We start from the raw sequence: 19042 nt of genomic DNA, 5'->3' as shown, positions 1-19042 counted from the left end.
TATTCTTATAATCATGAAGTGTAAACAGTGTAAATGACACCCATGAATATGACTGAACTGAGCTAGATTACATAATGTTCTAAGGGATCTCTATCCTTATTGTTGCATAGTTTCCAAGGGTTTTTTTTTTTTTTTTGGCGGTTATTTTGCTATGCATAACAATGGGTCAAACTCATCCCAGCAGAATTAGGGATACATTTGGTGCCATACTTTTACACATTTATGCCCATTCCTACCTAGGGAAATGGCAAAATAAGAAGACCAAGTCAAATAAAATGAAAATATCATTTAAACAACCCACATTTTTTAATTTATATAAATAAACCCAAGAGTCTTGGGTTTAAAGCCAGTGAGAGTTTGTTTTTGCCTTCAGTGAGAACAGAACTAATTCCAACACAAATAGAAGGGGAAGAAAAGGATGGGTTGATTCCGGGGTAACAGGTTTTGGACAAGTCAGGAAAACACCTTTGCAAGTGAGAAGGATGGTCATATGCGAAAAGCATTAGACTAGGACTCGAGAGATTTGAGATCAATTCCTAATTCTGCTACACATTTCCTGTGTTATCTTGGGCTAGTCACTTAACTGCACCTCAGATCTCAGTGGGGCTACATCTTTTTTTTCTGCCTTGTCTATGTAAACTGAAAGCTCTTTGGAACAGCCCTTGCCAGGTGTATCTCCAGGGCCCTGCACAGTAGGGCTCAGATTTCAGCTGGGACTTACAGGCATCACTACAACACAAATAAATAATATTTTAAGTGATATTTACAATATTTGCATACAAGTTTATTTAAAGTGAAGAGAAGATGCACTGAGACAATTGAGACAAATTTAGCTACTCCCCATCAGTAATAGAATTATTAATGCTGATACCTAATAGCAAGTGACATCAGAACACAGATTCCCATCAGGATATTGCTTAGTGATGAAGTAATCATTTTATCGCATGACTCATCATCCTTATGGAGTGCTGTGTTCTCATGCTCCAGTTCCTTTCCTGAGTCTTATAAAAATATGCCCAGCCCTAATCTAATAATTAGTACTTAAAGAATGATTATACTTTAAAGAAAGATTTTATTAAAGGTGGTAATTATACCTTGCATGGGAATACCTTAGAGAGCAGCTGGCTTTCCAAATGCTTGTCTGTGTTTGATCTTTATTTTAGGTCATTTTGGGGTGAATTAACTTCTCAGCTGCAGCTACCACCTGGATTTTGCTGTATTAGCACAACACACTCTGTGTGTGTGTTGGGGAGAGGGTAGGACAGGGGGTCTTTGACTTTCCATTTTCTTGACAGACCCTATGGGAAATCATATTTTGTTTTCCCCATTTGTGAGTGTAGGTTCTTCTCATGTCTTCTTGGGATTACTGCAGCAAGCTGTGATGTGAATAATATATGAAATGAATATTCCTGTTCAGTGCACCGAGAATACAGTGTGATGCAACTTTCCTGTTGTACTGAGATATTTGTTGTATGCTGAAGGCAGGCAAACAATAATCTGCAATTCATAGAGATGGAGCATGATAACAACAAAATAAAAGCCCAGATACCCAGACATCCTTCAGTTGAGGAAATCAAAGGAAAATCTCTCCAGCCAGCTACAATAAACCTTTCTTTTAGTCAATGTTCTTTTTGCCTTTGCTTTGCTCTCTCATTCTCTGTAATCTTTGAGGTTTACCACACCACAGAGAACAAAGAGATCTCTCTGTAATAATCCCTTCTTTTTAAAAAACATCACAGAAATCTGCAAATACATCTGTATATCTGTCAGTCTTGTCTTTTTTATGGATATCTGGAAATCACGAGGTTCTGATCCAGGGTTTGGCACCCTTTAAAATTCTTCTTGGCCTACTTGCCTTCTCATTATTATCTTGACCTCCAACCCCAGTGTCATCTATTGTTTCTGATTTTATTCCACGCCATCTCAGATTTAATGTCCGGACTTAGCCTGCTTCCATCCTGAAGAGCCTGATTGCTTTCCATACAAATATAGACCCTGCACACACCTGGATGTACTCCATGTGAAGCCCTGTTGAGTTGATCAGGGTTTGCTGTGTGGATAGAGTTGCAGAATTGAGGCCATATTTAGGATTTATATAAGCTTGGGGATGGGGAAGAGAAGAGTGCAGGGCATAGGAGGTATCTAAGCTTCCCAAATGGGTTGGGTCCATCTATGGCAGTGACTTTCTTCACTATATGTTCTCTTTTCCCTTCTGCTGACTCAATCTCTACAGGATTTTCATTAATCTGCCCTACGGTTCCTTGGCTTCAATTGTATGGATCATGGTGATGCTCATCATGCAATTTTAAACCCTGTCTTGTAGAGACATGGATAAATCTTTCCTTTTCTTCATTGAAGTAATTATGGTCCCATCGTTGTCCTTCAGGAGACCATTTCTTATCACTCTTGTTGTGATCTTCTTGCAGCTTCTACTTTCTTCTGTGGTGTGTCTTTCACAGTGACATAAGGGTTTGGTTTTTTCCTTATGTTCTTTTCCTCATCAGGGACTTTCATGACCCAACAGATACAACCATATTTCTTCTTGTATTTCCATCTTTCTTTACGTGTCTCCTCCTTTGCCTTCTTTGTTTCATTATACATGTTGCTGCTGCTTCCTTCATGCCAATCCTCTTAGATGTTTCATTTGATCCCATTATAGTTTTTTTTTAAATTCAGTTCTTAGTGGTGTGTTCTTAGTATTAGAAAATCTGTATCTGTCTTTTAAACATTTTTAATTAATTAAATTTATGTATTTTGGTAATATTTTGAATCCATACTAGAGAACATGCATTAGAGTGAACTTGCTAAGGCGACTTGATTAAGATCACTGGAGAGGGAGAAAAAAGGACCAATCTCTGGTACATTGAAGTAAGATAGATCAATGTGACAAAGTAAACATTGTAAGAAATGGACATGTGCATTGGTTAATCTGTTTTTTGCATTGCCAGATTTTTTGTTGTTGTAACATTTGGCAGAACAACAGATGTAAAATCTGTCATATATTTGTACATAGTAAGTATTTTTTAATGTGTAAGAGCAAACAAACACAAAAGTGCAAAGCAAATTAATATGCTGCATCCTTTCCAGTCTGGACATATTCAGCTCTTACAAACTCAGCAGGCGACGGCCAACTACTGCATATTTATGCAAATGCAAGAAAAGGCGTTTAGACTTGAATGATGTTTGAGACTAAAGCACATGGTTAAAGGTAAGCATGTGCCTGTGTGTTTTCCTGAATCAGAGTTTGATTTTTTAAACGTTAATTCTCTGAATGACTTAATCTGTAATTTACCTGTTTTGTGGAGTGGATTTATGAGAGAGGGTGGGATTAATAATCTATGAAAAGCAAAGAAGGAAAAAAGAAAATAGAGACTAATGATGAGCCTAAGTCTTTGTATCTATTCATGGATTCCTGGAGCAGGTCCAGTGAATAGATGGTGAACTATAGATATGATCAACTGAAACTTAGAAATAATGAAAAACGAATAGCTAATGAGATTGATGTTGAGATTACACAGATGACAGATAGCTGCTACAATATTAGGCAGGCTTGGAAGAATTGGATTTTTATCAGTACTTGTTGGTAAATGTAAATTTCACCATACACGCATAAACCAATTAAAAATATTTCCACCGATAAGAACTGAAATTATGGTGCTTGAGATCTTGTTAGCGTTTGATTTAAGGATATTTGCTTTGCATATTTTGAAACTGAATGTTGATCCACCTCCCTCAGTTTTGTACCATTGTGAAACTTAAACTGATAAAAATCTAAAAGAGTGCTTACAAATAAACCTTGATATTGTCTGTCAACATTATTAAAACATTGATTTCTGCTAAGCCTAATTAATCATCATCAGGCAAGTGTGGTTGTGGGGCTGGAACTAAAAAGTATGACTGACAGTTTGGAGAGCTGAGTTCCATTCTCTGCCCTACTATGGACTTGTAGCTTGACCTTGGGCAGGGCACTGTATGCCTTGTTTTCTCTATCTCCAAAATGGGGATAAGCTTACTATGCAAGCATGGTAGAAGGCTGAACTAGTGTTGGTCCTGCTGTAGCATTTTCCACATAAAGAGCTCAAAGCCCATTGCACAGTATTATCACCAGTTTAAGATAAAATTTAGATTTACCCATGTGACCCAATAGATGGGCTAGTCAGTTCTTTGGAGTAGGGACTTTATTTACCATAGTTCCCTCACTTTTATGTACAGAAAAAAATTACATATCAAGCATACTAATCAAAGAAGTGCAACATTATCAGGAATAATGGAGTGAAGGGTGGGGTGCTCAGCTTGGCCTACGTCCCAGATTGGATTGGCTAGAGATCATGACACAGATGCACCTGGAAAATTGGGATAGAAAGTCTGTGCAGGAGTTTGGTGAAGCTTACAGAGTACCTGCTTCAAGTTCTCCTGGCTTCAGCTGGGTCACGCCATCACAGGGACTTTCCTCAGCGCTCCCACATACAAAGCTCACCCACTATAAAAGGACAGGCTGACGTCCGTACTTCCATTAAAGGGGTAGGCTGTCTCCAGTCATCCTGCTGGAGAACGTATGTCAAAGAATTTCAGCTTGGCTTGTTAAACCAGAGCTTTAGAATGTGCTAACAACTCAGCACCATATACAGAGTTGCTGCACTTCTCCTGAAGGAACAGTCCCATCCTGAAAGAGTCTCATCTAACCGTTTTTTTTAGACTTATTACATCATGGAATTTCTTTGTAATTGTTGCTATTGTGTCTATTTATGGATTCTTAGTGATTTATTTCCTGTCCTGATGGTCAATGTTCCCTCTAATTTTTACCATCCATATGCGGAATACATTTTTACGTGCACTGAGGCATGTGTGAATGTGCACCACTAGTATAAAAAAAAAACACCTGAAGGTGCTCTGCTAATCACCTGGGCAGCATCTGAATCTCTCTTGAGTGGCCACACAAGCACACAACTTACAAGGAACATTGTGAGGGCCCTACAGGGCCCAAGAGCCACCTATTGTATGTTGTTCTGCACAGGGATGAATTTAATTCTCTTAGCCTTCAAATGTTTCCAATAGATATTTATGTGCAGAGGCTTGATAACCATTCCCCTATTATGTACGATATGAAATTGAGATGTTACTGAGGGAGATTATGAACCAATACAGCCTCAGTCATGGTATTTTCTTTTTTTTCACACTTCCCCCTCCATTATGGGTTAAATACATTGAACCTTAATGAGACATAATTCTCTCCCTGTCTTCCAAATGTCTTCTACAAGATGGATGAAGAACAAAGCAGATAAAGGAATTGACAAATGTGTTGTATCAGCACTTTCTGTGACTGCCGCAGGGAAAGTTGGCAAATGGAGAAGTTCTTTTTATCCACCCTTCCACGTTCTCCTCTTGCTGCTTGCTGTTGCTGCTGGAATAGTGGCCTTCCAAGTTGCTGATTGTTTAGAAACCCCTGGGGATTCCCTATCCCCTTCCTGCCTAGGAGCTACTGCCAGAGAGGTTGTCCTGCTTTAGCACCTCACCCCTACCCTCTCCTCTCACACCTTCACCCTCTCCCTGAGCCTGCATTCCTCACCCCCCCACCGCTGAACCTCTTCCCCCTGCCCTCACCCAGAGCTTGCATCCTAACTCCCTCCCAGAGCCTGACTCTTCACCCCTTCTGCACCCAAACTCTCACCCTGAGCCTGCACCTCCTCTTGCACCTCAATACCCTGGCTCAGCCCAGTGCCTGCCCCCAAACTGCTTCCCAGAGCCTAAACCCCTTTCCCAGCTCAAGCACCCTCCCAGAGTCTTAGGCAGGAGGGGAGGAGGGAATGGGGGAACAGGTGCAGGCTCTGGGCAATGAAGGCACCACCAAAATTTCCACAAATCTGCCACCCCTGCCTGTGGAAACCCCATCAACTGTGCGGCAGCTACATACATAATTGGTCCGTTGTTTAGAAATTCAGTGTGGCTCGCCAGACTCGAGCATTAATCCTTCCTTTCTCTCCAGCCATTTGCTTTTTTCCAATTACATAAGATGACTGTTATAATTAATAGCATTAAAAATTGATTTGATTTTAGTCATGATGGCTCTGCTTATTTAAGTGATTTTGGAGCTAATGGAGCTGCGGGTTCGACCTGGAAAGAAAAGCTGGAATTTTGAGTTTATCTGTGACATTGCTTGCTTGATGCCATCTGCATTGTCGTGTGTCACCTTGGGTCTTTTATCACATTGCCTTAGAGAGTGATGTCTAGCTGTGACAGGAGGTGTCACAGCACGCTGGCCTGCGGCTCTGATTTTTCACAACTGTCACACACCTGCTACTGCAGGGGAGTGTCAGGAATTTAGCACCTCTGAAAAACACACAATTAGACACTGATTGGATGCCCTCTACCAATGCCCCCAACTGCATAGCAGCTCCGGGCCAGATCCTGCAAAATGCCAGCACCTCTTGGAAGGTGCTGCTCATCCACATTGCCCTGAACTTTAAGCCAAGATTTAGGAGGCATTTGGAGCACATTGTGGGCCTGCTACCCTGCTGCTGTGCTCCTTGTGTGGCTGTAACTGAGTGGCTATCACACCGGAAGTCTTCTCTCCTATAGCTGGTGGCTTTTGACTCCCAATTTGTTCAGGTGCAAATGGCATTACAATATGCAAGGCAACGGAGAATGAGGCTCTATAAGCCAGCTATTTAAAGATATTTCAGGCACGTAATTCCCAGGCACTTCAATAGAATTTAATATCTGGCTCTTTAATGGTCATTCAGTAAAAATGGAGTTCAGCCTGGTACATTCCATCAGTGCTGTGCGGAGGGTACTTAAGCTTAATGGAACTTTGATTGCCTTTCCCAACCCATTGCTGGAATTTTTGGACATTCTTTATTCAGAACACGTCAGCACATCTCGGGCCAGTTCTAGTTATTCTTTTCTATAGGACCTCCCATGAAACTGCACCATTTATGTCCCCAAAGCACAAAGGTAGCTCTCATAAGAAAAGCTTGGAGAAAAGAGTTTGGGATTGCAGCTAATTAAAGGTCTAGAAATCAGGACCTATGAGGGAAGACTGAAGGAACTGGGTTTGTTTAGTTTAGAAAAGAGAAGGCTGGGGAAGGGGCATGATAGCAGTTTTCAAGTATCTAAAAAGCTGTTACAAAGAAGAGGGAGAAAAATTATTATTCTTGGCTTCTGTGGATAGGACAAGAAGCAATGGGCTTAAATTGCAGCAAGGGAGATTGAGGTTGGACATTAGGAAAAACTTCCTGTCTGTCAGGGAGATTAAACACTGGAATAAATTGCCTAGGGAGGTTGTAGAATCTCCATCACTAGAGTTATTTAAGAGCAGGTTAGATAGACATCTATCAGGGATGATTTAGATGCTGCTTGGCCCTGCCATGTGGGTAGGGGACTGGACTTGATGATCTCTCAAAGTCTCTTCCATTTCTAGTATTCTATGATTCTAAGAGAAGAAGTTGCATCATTGATATGGGAAAAATCATCTGTGCAAGGAAGTTTCCTAGGGTGTGTCTAGACTACATGCCTCCTTCGACGGAGGCATGTAGATTAGCCAGATCGGAAGAGGGAAATGAAGCCGCGATTAAAATAATCGCGGCTTCATTTAAATTTAAATGGTTGCCCCGATCTGCCGATCAGCTGTTTGTCGGCAGATCGGGGCAGTCTGGACGCGATGCGCCGACAAAGAAGCCTTTCTTCATCGGCACAGGTAAACCTGGTTTCACGAGGCTTACCTGTGCCGATGAAGAAAGGCTTCTTTGTCGGCGCGTCGCGTCCAGACTGCCCCGATCTGCCGACAAACAGCTGATCGGCAGATCGGGGCAGCCATTTAAATTTAAATGAAGCCGCGATTATTTTAATCGCGGCTTCATTTCCCTCTTCCGATCTGGCTAATCTACATGCCTCCATCGAAGGAGGCATGTAGTCTAGACACACCCCTAGTGTTTTTGACAGCAAGATCCTTACATCCGAGGATCCCAAAGTGCTTTATCTATTATTCCCATTTCACCTGAGAGACGAATAAATGCCTCCCTCGTAGTCACACAGAAAATCCAAATCAGAGATCTGGTTAGTTTAAAGATCAACCTTCCAACTTTTTTATATGCTGCAGGAAATATATGAGAATCAAATGAGCAAAATTCCAAAGATAGGCTAAACGGGAGGAAGCATTACTAGTGTTAAGAGCAGACTGTTGGGCCTAGGGACTCCTGGTTTTTATTTCTGTATCAGTTACAGACTTAGTTTGTGATCTGGTAAAGTCTTTTTCAAAACTCCCATAACAATGGGCATTAAACATGTCAGGCTTAATTTTTTAGTGGGTGCATATACTTTGAGACCCTTAGATGAAAGATACAAGGTAAGTGGGAAGACATGTTAAAGTCCAACTTTAAACTCCATCAACTAAGCAACTTTGCTGTTGTCATCCTTCCAGAGCAGACCTGCCATTCGGAAAGCATGGAGCAGCACCAAAATAAGCCCATCTCCATTTACAAGGGGAACTGCATTTTTCCAGGCCAATTCTGTCAAGAAGAAAAGTCTGGGATTGCCATTCCCTCCATTGGAATTGTTCATCAAAAACCATGAACCACCACAGCACTCATGAATAATTCAGGCTGCCGAGTGGGGGCCACTAGATACTGACCCAACACAAACCTTGTCCCATCAATCTGTTTCTGAATGAAGCCCAGGCACTTTTGATTTGTGAGCTAAAGTAGCCCTCGAGTAAGAAAATCAATCCAAACCCAAAGTGACACGTGAGTTTTATTAAGCCTGCATTGTCAAGCCGGCATTACTTAATAGTGCGTTTGTTTACAGCCTCTGAGAAGAGTTAGATTTCATCAACAAAATAATGGATGGAGGTAGAATGAGTTAGGGAAAGCTGAGCTACTTCATACCTTTCTGCCATCAAGCAGGGATGTGATGGATGAACTTCAAAATCTCCATCTTTGATAAGCATCAGGGATCAATTCAGATGTCTCTCTCCAGTCTCTTTGGTTGAGCAAGTGGGCTGGAAATGTCACAGGATTAGGCTTTCTTCAGGGAGATTTCTGGTATTTTCTGGGTCTGACTAAGACCACATCTATACTTACCTGAAAGTTTAAATTAAGATACGCAATTCCAGCTACTTTAATTGTGTAGCTAAAGTTGATGTACCTTGATTCGAACTTTGGCACCATCCCCACAGTGGGCGGTTGACAGGAGAAATGCTCCATCAACTTCACTTACTCCTTGCGACGGGGGCACTCTCAGTATTTGATTTAGTGGGTCTTCACTAGACCTGCTAAATCAAATGCCAAAAGATTGCTCTCCAGAGTGCCAATACATAGGTAAGTATAGACATGGCCTAAGCTAAAGAATATTGCAAAAACAACATCTTCCCAGGTATAGCAGGATTTGTGGTTCTAACCTCAGTAGGAAATCCAAAGTTCCAACTTGGAAAGGACAAAAATTAACAAATATCATAAAAAAACCCCGCTGAATTTTACTATTTAAAAAAAGTGGACGTTTGAATGAAGGTTCAGGTCAGTTCAGTTCTTACTTGGCCTTGCCTGACCTATTATTTTATAAGATATGCACATTCCCTTTTGCTTGGAAGCTCCTTGATAGTTCAAACTGTGACATCTCTGCTCCTTACTTGCATTGAATATGGGATTGATAAAGCAAACCAAATCTACACATAATAGGACCAATCTGCAGTTCTGTAAACACTAGCCCCAGATCATTGACCATAATGAAGGAGGATACAGTGCAATTCAAGAGTGAAGGGCATGTACAATAGTAGCTTGTAAAGCCGCTATTGAACACCCCCAACATAATGCCAGCTATGTACCAAGTCAGATCCCTAAAATATCTTGGTGCAGCCTGAAACCTCAAGGGACTAATACCGAGGCACGGCTCTGAAATAGGTTGATTTGCTACGACTGGCTGCACTGACTCTAGAGCAACTTTGCACCATGGTACAACACAAAGCAGTTATAATTCAGCTTACAGTCTGGGACTCTGACTGGTGGTTGGTCTCAATGGAATTACTCAGGATGAAAAGTAGAGCTGTGAGGGAAATGTCCAACGAAACGGGTATTTTTGGTTAGAAAATGATGATTCATTGAAACTGTCCATAGGAAAAGGTCAGTTTTGACAAAATCGCTTACTTACATTTTTGAAAACAAAATTTCCAGATAGCCAAAGTTTCATTTCAACACGAGAAATTCTGGTTTTCGGGTCCGGAAGCAGGTTTTTTTACTTAGAATTGTAAATGAATTACAATGAAAAAGAGTTGTTAAATGGCCACAATAGAAATGAAATCTTTCAAAGTTATTTTTTTAAATGTCAGTTGACTAATCCCATTGTGTTTTAAGATTCCGAATCTGAACTTATTCACGGAGAGTAGGCTCTTGTACTGGGACCCCCTATAATGCTTAGTCTATGGGAAACACTCATCTTACTTTAGGACTTAGCTAACATTTAACGCAGTGCTTAGAAGATGCTCAGTGCAAAGTAAGTGTTGCTCTAATTTGAGCTGGCATTAATAAAGCTACATGTAAACTAAAATCTAAACGTTTTGTCTTTCTTCCCAGAAAGTTAATTCAGACCTAGACTCTCACCCTCTTGGTGGGGATTAGAAAGGAAGTTCCTAGAGCTACCACTTGGGGGGAGCCCTGCTGTTTGCTACTAGGAAGCCCTGGGTTGGAGGGCAGGAGCCGGTGGATTTATGTCAGTGGGAATACAGGATACTCATCACCTCTGGGCAGACAATCAGCCTTTGCAGGGGACCAAACGATCAATCACTAGTGGAGCAGTCATCCTGTGTACACTCATTTGACATTACAAATAAAAAAGGTCGATTCTTCCACTTGCAACAGGGCTTCTCCCAAGCTACCATGGCTGGAGGCGGCAGCAGAGAGCGTGTTGATTCAGACTCAGTCCATGCGAGAAGCACAAGGAGCGGTGGGAGACCCAGAATCTGAAAAATGCAAGTGAACTCAGGCTCGAGGGACCCAAGAGAGACAAAAGTTAGCACAAGACCCGTTAGTAACAGTTTGGTGGGTTTATGTTGCTTGAGGAGTCAATTGTAACGCTGCAGCAATGCCATTCCTCTGCTGATTCCATTAGTTTTATATCTTCTATTTCCACGTGCTGTTGATTCACACTCCCTGGTTTTCTTAGGGTTTTTACTTCTCCATTACATTTCTCTGCAGTCTCCAGGAATTATAGCAGGGCTGTTTGGCATGCAGCCGTGAAGGTGGTGTGCGGCATTTCCATTTTATAAAGCCTCAGCCCATGCAGTAATTTTTTGCATCTCCTACAAAAGTAGAAATAAAATCAATCAGCTGCTAAGTTATAAATGATAAAAAGGAGTTTTACCATTTCAAATGATCTTGAGTTTCACAGTACAGTTCTGCACCTCCGTAGCCCATACCCATTTAAACTATACCTAGGTCTTGGGTCTAACTAGGGAGGGTATGTGGAGGGAAGGAGTAGGGGGAAATGAAATGGATGCTGCCTCATGAGTGGAAGGTTGGAGACAGTAACTGTTTTGATTTATATAGTAAACTAGCCCAATTTTATTTGGATAACGTTCACTCCTGTACAGCACAAGGTCTATGCACTGCTTAAATCTGGATAAAGTCCCATTTTGAGGAGCCAAATGATTTGGAGATCATGTGTGTGGCCTTTGCACTGGGGTAAATTCTACCCTAGATACATTATAGTTAATCATGTTTATTACATGCCTCGGGACCATTGCCCCATTTCGTTAGGTGCTGTACCAACACAGAACAGTAGGTAGTCTCTGCATCAAACAGTTCACAATCTCAAGGCAGACAGTGGCAGGGGAATGGGCTAGAATAAACAGGAGAATAATGTGATCATGTTAGTTCTGAAAAAAAATCTGGTGGGTGTTAGCTGGGTGGGATTCAGGGGTATTTAGAATAAAATAATATTTCAAAAATAAATGCATGCCCTGGTGTCTGCATTGTTTTCCCTTTATTGTATGTTTCCATTTCCAGTGGTTCAGTGCAGGCCAAACACTTCACTTGGTTTCCAGTTCAAATACCGCCTGTCACAGAATAAACATGCATACAGACACACACTCACCCCACACTCACCCCTTCCCAGACTCGGTGATCACCTTTCCTGAGACTTTACTTTTGTTCTTTCTTGTATAGTGTGCCTTTCATCCAGAGCAAGCCATTCAAGCATACAGTTGCTCTTTGTCTACAGCAAGTATGACATGCTCCATAATAACAAACCATAAATGAAATATTATTCTGGCTTCCTGAAAATCTACATATATTGCATAGTGCTTGCTGCCTTGTGTGGTGTAAGAAACTGGAGCTGAGGAATCAAACAGAGGTACAAGAGTCAGTAAAATGGCAAGCACAAGGCAGAAATGGAGGCTTGATTTTTTTACCCCTAGATCTCATTTCTGTGATGTCCCTTATTCATTAGAATGCATGTGCAGTGTCTCCTTTCTATTTTCTCATTGGATAAGATGGCAAACAGTTTCTCCTAATTAGGTGACTGCCGAATGTCACTACTTTGGCACAGCTCCCACAGTTAGACTTTTTTTTTTAATTAGCAATCAGATCTGTTACTTTGCTTCCACATTGATGATGTAGTGACAAAGGAAGGAAATATTTTTAGGAAAGAAAACAATGAAAATGGTTCCTGCCTCTAAGTGATATATGGGGTTTACTTAGCTCCTACTGTTTCCTGAAAAGGCACTTTGGAGAGTAAATTACTCTCATTAATGGTGGCTAAATATATGCTCCTAAAATAGCTCATGTCCTATTGTTAATAAATAATCCACTACCATGTCATCTTTCTTGGCTTTTCTATACATTTGGGAGCCTACAAATTTGGGATTCAACTATCTCCTTGCCCTCAATATTTTCATCTCTGCCCTTATGCAAATTAATATGCATTTCTCAGTGGAAGCCTAATCCAAAATCTACTGAAATCAATGTCAAGGTGCCTACTGATTTTAATGGTGTTTGGACCATACCCATGAAAAGTTTATAATCATGGATTACAGGCCTTCAGATTGTCCTATACACCATTTTTTTAAATGTCTCCCATGCAACATTAAAATCTCAGGCTCTCTATGGCCTTTAGGCAGCAGCATGGTCTGAGAATCTCAGACAGGGAAAATGAATTAGCATGTGGAAGCAAAGTGCCCCATCACAAGCGCATACTGGATGAACCCTGGTCAAATGGCCGTCATCTTTTGGTTGACAGCAATATGGGACTTGTTGACGCAGAAAGAGAGAGCAGATGTAAAATACAACCAAGGAAAGAGGTTGTTTTGATCCATGGCCACCTTCTCATGGAACATGTGGACAGTAAAGATGAATATGTCTCAAAACCAAAGAGACTTTTTAGATTATTACTGACTGCATTAGAGTGAGCTTTTGACTCTAGCCCAACATGCTTCCTGGCATCTTCCCAGAGAAATGGTATGCTCGGGCCGAGCCCTGAGATGAGTGCTTCAGCACTTGTAAGGTTGGCCATCTTAATTTAAAATGCCCCCGATTGCGTCATCACTCTCTCCTGGCTCGGAGTCCCATGGAGGTCTCGGTTGGCTCTTGGGTTGGATCTCTGCCACTCCAGATGCTGGTCCCTGCAGAGCTGGGGCTGCATGGCCCATGCACTAGATTCCAGACCAGTTCATTGAATCTCTTTGTGGGGAGGAGGCTTACTTTGATTTCAGTTCCAAAACCAAAGCTCAGCACTGAAACTAAACTAGTCTCCTTGTCTGTGGATCAGGTTGATCCCTCCACTAAGGGGCTAAGCAGCCCAGTCTGATCATTGGCTCAGCCATATCAAGTCCATTGGCCATATCAAGTCCATCCATAAGCTTCAGCAGGAGTTTCTGGCCCATTCTGTCCCAGTTCCTAACGCTGAGCCTAGTGGGAAGTGGTGCTAGAGGTCTCTAGACTGGTAGCCATTAGTGTTGTAGTCCAAAGGGTGGGATCCTGTAAAGATGCAGTCTGGAGTTCCAGAAGCTAGCAAACAAGTAGGTGTTGTACCATGTTCCTGGTGTGAGCAGTAGGGTGATACAAAGAATTACTGAGTACAACCTGTTTGTGTTGCCAAACCTCCAGGATTGCCCGAGAGTCTCCAGGAATTAAAGATTAATTTTTAATCAAGAAATATGTCATGTGATGAAACCTCCGGCAGTATGTCCAATCCAAACTGGCAACCCTACAATCCAAAGAGAAAACAAAATCAGAATCTCACAATGATCATTTTTGCAACTGTTGACTCTTAACCAGACTGCTAATCCTGAACTTATCTGAAATGACCACAGCTGTAAATACGATGAATAAAATAGTGGGTAATGTGCCTGTCTCTAGTTTAAACTAATTGAACTGTAGGAAAGCGGCCACATGAAAGGGAAAAGTCACTGAGATGAGAGAGGCTGCTATGGAGAACCTGCTTCAATGCTGGAAAATGGCTAAACCTTTAGGTTCTTCTCAGGCCTGTCAATCCTCCTGGGTCTGAATAGCAGGACTTCCTCATGAGACGTCTCAACACATCACTGGTCTAATTGGAATCAGAAACCTCATGGTATTTGGCACAATGGCCACTGCTTACTGCTCTAACCACTGTCACCTCTATTATACAATGTTCCTTTTGGTCTATTTGTTCCATCCAGCTTTTGGCTTTGCCTCATGTTTGGCTTGCATGCTCTTTGGAGCATGGGGACCATCTTTTTGTTATGCGTTCAATGCCGGATCTTTGATTTTGGAGCCTCTATTTGCTACCACATTGCTAATAAGAGATGACAACAACTTTGCCTTTTTTTCCCTGATGGAAACAGGAAATGGGAATTTCAAAGGCTGCATTGAAGCATAATAAAAGGGGGAAAGAATTTACTTGGATCTCAAAAAGATTCAGATTCAAAAGTTTCAGGAATGGGCCAAGATTTAACTTGGTTTTGAATTTCCAGAACGGCTCTGCCCATCCTGACAGATCCCACTCTTTGAAGGTGTTGTGTGTTGTGGATGTGCACAGCAGCTTATAGAATTGTAAACTGATTGATCGCTGTAGTCTGGTTTGCAAGTCTCCCGGGATGACAGACTTGGAAATGAGCTGCTTTCCTGGGGAAATATTTTAAACCAATCAATAAATGCCCCTTTTGTTTACAATTTAGTTACACTCTGAGCAGTAGAAATAAACAGTTGAGAGTTGATCCAGTATCTAACACTGTAGGTCTTCACCAGCTCTTCCTTTTGTGGAAAAGGTTAGCTTTTAAGAAACAATGGACTTGATTCACTACTCTTTCACTCCAGTTTTACACCCGAATCATAAGTTATACCCGAGTAAAACTGAAGCAATGCGCTGCCAAATCAGGCCTAATATAGGTTTATGACATATGAACGATCTACCCTACTGTCAATGCTTCCATTATTTATCTAAATTCTCTTTCCCAGTTCAAGAGCTGCCAGAAGATATCATCATTTGGCATAACAGAAAAGCTAGAAGGATTGTACCATATTAGCAGGAGTGTTGTAAGCAACACATGAGACGCAATTCTTCTACTCTACTCCACATTGATTAGGCCTCAGCTGGAGTACTGTGTCCAGTTCAGAACACTACATATCAGAAAAGATGTGGAGAAACTGAAGAAAGTCCTGAGAAGAGCAACAAAAATGATTAAAGGTCTAGAAAACATGACTTATGAGGACAGATTGAAAGGACTGGGTTTGTTTAGTCTACATAAGAAAAGACTGAGATGGGACATAAGAGTTTTCAAATACCTAAAAGGTTTTTACGAGGAAGAGGGAGGATAGGAAAAGAAGCAAGGGAAGTTTAGGTTGGATATTAGGAAAAACTTCCTGTCAGGGTGAATAAGCACTGAAATATATTGCCTAGGGAGGTTGTACAATCTCTATGATTGGAAAATTTTAAGAGCAGGTTAGACAAATACCTGTCAGGGATGCTCTAGATCAGGGGTGGGGAACTTAAAGCCCACAGGCCTGATCTGGCTGCCAGCTCAATTTAGTTTGGCTGGTGGCCAGTCACTGCATCACCAGAAGCCATGAGCTTTGATGCCCCTCTCACACTCTGTGGGGTTGAAGTGTGGTATACTCCAAGTCACATGTGACTAGGGGGTGTTGTGTCATTTTCTTTCCCATCTTAGAAGCATCAGGAGCAGATAAGTAGTAAGAGTCAGTTGTTGTCTTTTTTATTTTTATTTTGCTTCTCACTTGGGAGCAGATGAGTAGTAAAGGGGTTTTTTACCCAACTGATTTTCCTGTATGTCAGTGGTCTCTGACTGAAAAGGTTCCCCACCCCTTGTATAGATGGTACTTGGTTCTGCCATGAGTGCATGGGTTTGGACTTGATGACCTCTCAAAGTTCCTTCAAGTGTTATGTTCTATTCTGTGGTGTGCTTCCTTACAAAGCTTTAGGAATAATGACCCTTTTGCAAGTGGAGTGAGGGTGCGTCTACACTGCATCATTTTTCCAGAATAACGACCATTATTCTGGAAAAACAATACTAGTGTCTACACAGCAATTGCGTTATTACGAAAGAAAATCAAAATAACGAGGGCTTTTTCTGACGTTGGTAAACCTCATTCCGTGAGGAATAATGCCTCTTCCAAAAAAGCTTTTGGAAAAGGGGGTGTGTGGACACTCCACTGCTGCTATGTTGAAATAGCTCCTCACCAGGGCCATTCTAAAGTTATTCCTCCCCAGTGCCTCCTGGGATTCTATATCGAGATAGCACATTCACATTGGAGGTGCCTGCCTCAGACTAATTATGAGGCTTCTCTGTAGTGTGGACGCTCTATTTCGAAATAAGCTATTCTGGAAGTTATCTTCCAGAATAGCTTTTTCCAAAATAAGCTTGCAATGTAGATGTACCTTAGAGTTGTAGCTATTTAGAGTCAGCGAAATAGTCTGGAGAAGGAAGAAGGTAATGATGGTAGCAGGTGGTGGACAGAAAGAGACTGTTCAATTTGAAAGCTGACAATTCTGAAAGATTATTAGGAAATCAGGGAAAGCTGCACTCATTTAATAGTCTCTGATGTGGGCAATTTAATTATGACTCAGCAGACAGGGGAAATAAAGCAGCCAAACATTGTTGATGATAAATTTAAAATAGCATGCTTGGAAAAGGCAACAAATGGAACTTTCATCAGAGCCATGTCTGTTCTAATAAGCTCTGGTTTCCTCCAAATATTTAAATGAAACCACAGTATTAATCAGTGTTTGTGATCCTTTCTGTTGCTTACTATCTTACAGGCAAAAGACAAAAGGTCATCAAGCCAGATAGTTTGCCTAGGTGGTTAAACTGCAAAAATCTTTATCCAGGAAATGAAAACCGAAGAACAACGTATTTCTAGGAATGGATTGCATTTTGCTATATTTACCCAGAAATATTAATGCTGTGTGTGAGGGAATTACCGCAAGAAGTAACATGAGATTATGTAATTGTCCATTTTGACAAGGACTAAATTTATGCTATGACTGAGCAAAGAAACCACCTTATATTAAAGCATTGCTGCTGCTGTCATGTACTTCTGTACCAGATATGGACTGGTCACAAAGCCTCTTTGTATACACCAGCTGCGCTTATTGTAAAATCCTTTCATGGCCTGCCAGGTATAACTGAGGTTCTTTTAAATAAGGTATTTTACACAGTGCCGCTTAGTGGCTTAACAGTATAAAGCAATTTAGCATCCCACTGCATCTCCCCCTTTAAAACCTACATTCCTACCATTTACAATAGTACACTAGCATGCTGTCTTTGAAGTTCAGTATGTATCAGTCTGTTAAGTGTCTCTGAGTTGTATTAGTTTTCTAATTACATGACCAGAACATGTAACACTTGGTCATCTAATTGTCCATTCACTGCAAAGACCGGCTGGGGTTATTTTGGAATCCTGGAGTTGTCTTCTTCATCAGTCATCTTAGAGTTTGCTCCAGTCATTGTTCTTTCTGAAAAACACATTGTAGATATCAACGGCTTCTGTTGAACTCTCCACTGTCAGACTTGATCACATCTGATTTGGACACTGATTTTTTTTTTCCTACAACAGCTAGAGCCGTCTATCCTTTTTTCTCCATCCAATTTGAGATAAACTTGGTCACTAGGTTCTAGATGTAGCAGTTCCCTAGTGGAGTGACGTCTCTTGTAAAAATGGCCATAAACTCTTTTAGTCTTTTGATTCATTTTTTATACTGTCTTCATCTGTGGCTGCTTCAGAGACTGTTCCCTTTCCAAAACTGGTAAAGTGGTTTGGAGGTTTGCTAGACTGTATCCAGTGGCCGCTAATGGTGTTGCTCTGTAACTCAGAAGAGCAAGGAATGGATCTTCCTGCTACAGGATTTTATTGGCTGTTTGTACAGCTGCCTCCATCTCTCTTTTTCACGTGTGGATAATGTGGATTGCTAGTAATATGATCAAAATCAGATTTCATTTGAGATGACTTAAATTCTGCTGTAGTGAATTGTGGTCGGTTGTCCATCAGTAATTTTTCTGGAATGCTGAAATGTGCAAAGTGCCCTTCAGTTTCTTCATACCACTGAAATGGTGTCATGTCTGTCAAATATATTATTTCTATATACATGGGAAACCAGTTCATGATGGCCAGGTAACAATGTCCTCTGATTTCACATACATCTGCTGTTGGTCTCTTCCAAAGCCTGTCTGGTAAAAGTGTGTGAACACGGCATGATTCAGCATTGTCTCTTAAATTACAGCCTGTTCCCAACTTACAAACTGGTTACGCACCATGCAATTGGTCGAAACTCAGTTCGTTCGTAAGTCGGACCCCATTAAGTTACACTCGACCGCACTTTTCGTAAGTGCGGATTGCGTTCGTAACTCAGGATTCGCCATTTACGACCACTTTGGTTGTAACTGTGAACGGTTGTAAGTCGACCATTCGCAACTTGGGGACCGGCTGTAATTTCTTCTGGATTACCTCTAAAACGTGCTCTATCATCAAGTCGTCCCTTGAGTTCTTCCACCTTTCTCACAGCTCCATCATGGTTACCATGCTGCTTCTGAGAAAGTTGTTGGTCTTTAATCCTTTGATCACAT

This window comes from Pelodiscus sinensis, chromosome 14 (genome assembly GCF_049634645.1).
Source record: "Pelodiscus sinensis isolate JC-2024 chromosome 14, ASM4963464v1, whole genome shotgun sequence".
NCBI classification, from domain to species: domain Eukaryota; kingdom Metazoa; phylum Chordata; order Testudines; family Trionychidae; genus Pelodiscus; species Pelodiscus sinensis.
Note: the sequence above shows the minus strand (reverse complement) of the source record.